Source organism: Penaeus vannamei, chromosome 9 (assembly GCF_042767895.1).
Source record: "Penaeus vannamei isolate JL-2024 chromosome 9, ASM4276789v1, whole genome shotgun sequence".
Lineage (NCBI taxonomy): Eukaryota > Metazoa > Arthropoda > Malacostraca > Decapoda > Penaeidae > Penaeus > Penaeus vannamei.
The window spans coordinates 22,208,775-22,213,774 of NC_091557.1; the positions used below are offsets into that span (position 1 = coordinate 22,208,775).

Here is a 5,000-nt window from a genome sequence, read left to right on the forward strand (position 1 = left end):
ACACACACACACACACACACACACACACACACACACACACACACACACACACACACACACACACACACACACACACACACACACACACACACACACACACACAGAAAGAGAGAGGAGAGAAGTGAAAGAGGAGAGAGAGAGAGAAATAGAGACGAGAGAAGTGAAAGAGGAGAGAGAGAGAGAGAGAGAGTCAAAGTTAATACACTTTATATTATAAATTACAATGGTTATACTCTACATGGATACATATATATTTATAGTTGATTATTTAATGGGTGTTGCATAGTGGCGCCTATAGACAGCGTCAATAATGAAGGAAAGAACGATGTTGCTTCTATTGTTAACTGTTTGACTTCAGGGTCTCCCGTACATATAAAGTCCTCCACGCCCCGCGTCACATCCATGAATATTAAAATTTGGAATACTGTTGAAATTTCAAACCATTTCCTAGTCGAGCCATGCTTCACTTATGCACTGTACGTCTGTTTCCCTCCTCGACTAGCATTTTAATTTCTTTAAAATGTCCGAGGAGAGATTGTGCGTTTTCATGTTCTATTTTTATAACACTTTTTCATAGTCACTGGTAACATTGCCGGCGTTACCTGATCAACATCTAATCGGGCTTTATGTCCTTTCCTATTAGTGACATCGTGAAGCTGGTGTAATAGTCGTATGTCATCACTGTCTTGTGGGCTTTGATACTTGAAAGTTTTGGAAACTCATCAGATAAGTGTTGTTCTATGTCCTCTCTTCGTTTGTGTCTGGGTGGCAACTGGTGGTGTAAAAGCAGACTGTGTAAGGACAATCTGCTCTCATTAACGGCTCTGGCGTTTGTTGTTCTCAGGTTTATTTTCTGTGGCTTCTTGACATGTCTTTGAAGTAACCCTCTTCGTCAACATCTTAGCTAGATTATGTTTGTTTGCTTGTTTCTTGTATGGGCCATGCTCGCACTGTATACTTGACTGGTGGCACTGCTGGAGGAGGTGGAGGGGCAGTAGGTAGGGCTGCAACCCCTAGCACCTACTGCTGAGACGTTTCCTTCCAGTAGCGGTTGGGTTCGAGTTGTTCGACTTGCTTGTTTTGTTATTCTCTAAAGCTTTGTTTAGGTGTTACTTGTGCAGAATATTCAATCTTGGTCTTTTTGGCGAGGTTTTGGGTCTCATGGCGGGAGGGCTCTGAGTTGACTTAGGGAAGGCGGAGGAGTTTGTAGGGGCGGGGTCAACTGACTGGGAGCGCCGGGTGAGGGGCGCGTGAATGGCTCAGCAGAGTTGGAAGCCGGTGAATTAACAAGGGTCCTTTACAGATCTGTGTTTCTTGGTCTGTACTCTTTTGGAATAAATTAACAAAAGTAGTAGAAATTCCTGATTTCTTAGGTGACCAGTGTGTTGGCGGGTGTCCGCTGTACTTATTGCAAACATTGTTTTGATTATCGACACACTGATCAATGTGCAACAATGTTTGTCATCCTTTTGGTGTCCCGTATCGTGCTCTAGAGATTTCTAGAGTCGGATAAACTGATAACAATGTTATGGGCTTGCTTGATTTCAGCCGGCCTGTAGTATATTCCGATTCGATTACAGATAACCTACCTTGCCAAAGATCTTTTTGTAGCAACAAAACCCAGAATTGTTTTCAACACTATTGTTACACTGCCGAATTGATAGATTGCTTTTTCAGATAGAATTTTGTTTGCACTGTTTATACTGCTATCTCTCCTGCTAAGGTGCACCTCACCCTGGGCCGGGGGGCAGCCTTGACCCTGGACGCCACGAGGGTGCCCATCCTCGTGTGCGGGGAGTCAGCTCTCACCTATGCTGCCGGGAGGGGGGGGGGGTTCATATGCTAGGGCTGAGGTCCTGGTACCTTGGGAGGGAAAACATCACCCTGGACCAAGGGTCTCCTCTCACTCTGGGGATAAGAGTTCGTGCTAGCTGCCCGAGGAAGCACCAGGGAGGCCCCCTGGTTGGCCCCCTCAAACCTGGGGGGAGGGTCTCAGATTACCCTCTGACACTGCGGAACCATAGGAAGGCGTGGTTTGGCGAGTTCGTGGCGGCGGCAGAAGGAAGGCAAAAACACTTCCGATCGCCACGGCGGATGGGTTTAGAATGATGAAGAGAGAGAGGGGGGAGGGAGGGAGGGAAGGAGAGAGAGAGAGATTATTATTTGATAATTTTATTACGTCCGAGGGCGACAAGCCTAGTAATAATTACAGCATAAAACTAAATACAAAACATTCGTGTCTCGCAGGGCACGCTGTGGGCACATAGACAGAAACACAATATGACAAAAGTATACAGACATACAACTAACACCCACCAAAGTGTGGATGGCGAGTGAGAATCAAATCTAATGTGTAATCTGCAAGCAAATGGCTATAGATTTGAATCAGATCCTGATCACTTGGTAACAAGTTTAACACTGTGGGGCACTGAAGGCAATAATGGTTAAGAGTGTTGCATTAGGAGTGTTGCACAGTTTACAAGAAGAATAGTGAGGCACATCCTCTGCATGGGATATCTGCCACACTGGCCGGTAGTCCAACCGTAGCCTAGCACTCACAACATTGTGTCTATGCACCATGAGTCTCCGACGACATTTATAACGATAATGAAGAAAGTGGTCATGGTGCTGAATGGAAACACTGCTAGCCCAGTCTGCATCCCTACGAAGCACTGTCACATTATGAGCGGCAGAGTATATGATTTTCTTATAGCACTGGAGGGAGGGTGCAGCATTCGCATCGTCCAAGTCCAGTGCGCAGGCAGCCTTGGCGAGGCAATCAACAGTGTCATTACCAGCAAGACCGATATGAGACAGTGTCCACACCAAAGATGCGATGAGGGAGCTGTCATGGGCGATGGGGAATTGATACCTTATTTCCTGAACAACACAGGCACAAATAGGTCTTGGAGACAAGAGTGCAAGAAGTGCTGATTTGGAATCGCAGATTATCACACCATTCACTTTTCTTTGAACAATAAGAGTTACTGTGTCAAGAAGGCTGTTAAGTTCACGAAAGGTGAAGCTTGAAGAATCAGGTAGCCTACGGCCAAGCCATTCGTTACCCACAGGCGGCTGCATGGTGGGGGAGAATATGGCACAAGCTGCACTCCCATCTGCCTGCAATGAGCCATCAACATAAGAGATGGTGCGCGGCGGGGACTAACGTAGACACACTTGCGATGGTCTCTAGGGCCAATTGTTTCTGTAGGAGAGGAGGGTCGATTTTGGAGGTCGGTGTGTATGTGACAGTTGGATGGGGAACTCGCCATGGAGGTAATTCAGCGACAACTGCAGGTGCTGGGACATTAACATTTAGGTCTTGGTTTGTCACACACCACTTTCATAAGATTGCATCCTCCTAGTCGAAGTGGAGGTCTGGGTGCATCTGGGGCAAGCGATGTCCTGATGGCAGCAGTAAAGTTCGGTGCAAGATAAGGGAAATGAAGGCATTTAAGAGAGAAATATGTATTTGTGTAAATTCTTTCAATAAGTGGTGGCAAGTTCAGTTCAGTTTGCATATGAACTATCCAGGTGGAGAGGGGGCATCCTAGAATAAACCTCATTACCCGATTTTGAAGTTTTTCAAGAGGCTCTAAAGCTTTCCTTGAAAGTTGACAAAGGGCAGGGGACAGGTAGTCAATAACTGATCGAAGAAATAATATATAGAGAGTCCTCGCTAATGGGATGGAAACACCTGTGGCATTGTTTGCGAACCACTTGATAGGAATAAAGCGTTGCTGTAGACGGTCAAGGAGGTGTTTAACGATGGGGTGAACTAGTTGTCTTGCTTGTATGGCATGTGTGATTCTGACTGGGGCACCTAAGTACAGATACTGTGTGCAGTGAGGGATAACATTCCGACTCACAGTGAATTCCGGCAGAGCTCTAAGGTTGCGGAATGAGAAGATTCTACTCTTTGTCTGTGGAAATGATGAGACCATAGGCAGTAGAAGATGCATAGAAAGCATGGAGGAGTGTCTGAAGATTTTGAGGTGAAGAAGAATGGATGCAGATGTCATTGGCATAGCAGGTAACTGTAGTTCCGGGAATGGTAGGGAGTAAAGAAAGTAAGCGGTGCATTAGGATATTAAACAGGAGAGGGCTTAGAACACCACCCTGTGGAGTGTCAAGTTCAAATCGCTTGTAGGAACTACACGCACCCTTGAAAAGGACATGTGAGGTTCTGTAGGAGAGATGACTTCGTACCCACCTCAAGAGGTTTCCCTTAATACCAAAATCTACTAGCTGGTAGAGTATAATTTCCCTGTTGGCAATATCAAATGCACTTTTGAGATCACGGAAGGCAACCACACTAGTGGGGGAGAGGCAAGTGTAGAGCTCCATTAAACAGTAATGTGTACTTCGTCGTGGAAGAAAACCATACAGTCTTGGAGACAATGTTTCCTGAAGGCGATGCATGAGCCAAGCAAGAATGATGCGTTCAAGCACTTTGCTAAAGCAGGAAGTGAGAGAGATAGGCCTGAATTTGTCAGTACCAGGCATTGGGATTGGTACAATTGTGCTACAGGTCCAGGCAGGAGGCACATACCCCTGGTGTAAACAAAGATTGTAGAGTTGTAGCAGATGATTCCCGGGAACTTTCTGGAGAAGGCGAAACACTTGATATGTAAGCCCATCATCCCCAGGGGCAGTCAACTTCATTCCTGCAAGAGCACGTCGCAATTCATCCTCTGTTACTGGCAAATCTTTTTGATCATCCTTCTTCAATAATGCAGTCATCAGACGGAGATTACCAACATTACGTTTGGAGGAGAGTGCCTCTTGTATGTGAATAGGAAGACAGCAAGATTTTGACTGGGCAGACCAAGTAGTAATGAGATCTTGGTTGATACTATCTATATATTTTTTCCAGGAGTTTGTGAAGACACACTTCTGGAGGGAAATCAAATCATCTCTTGATATCTGGTATTGGTGTAGATGGTCCGGTGTAGGTTGCCTCTGGAAAATGAGACCAGCTTCTGCAGCTTTCCTTTGTG

At 45.7% G+C, this 5,000-nt stretch overlaps 1 pseudogene; it reads right to left on the reverse strand.

Annotated features, from left to right (window-relative positions):
• Positions 1 to 2,412: 2,412 nt before the first annotated feature.
• LOC138862549 (uncharacterized) overlaps positions 2,413 to 5,000 on the reverse strand; it is a 4,572-nt pseudogene continuing 1,984 nt past the window's right edge.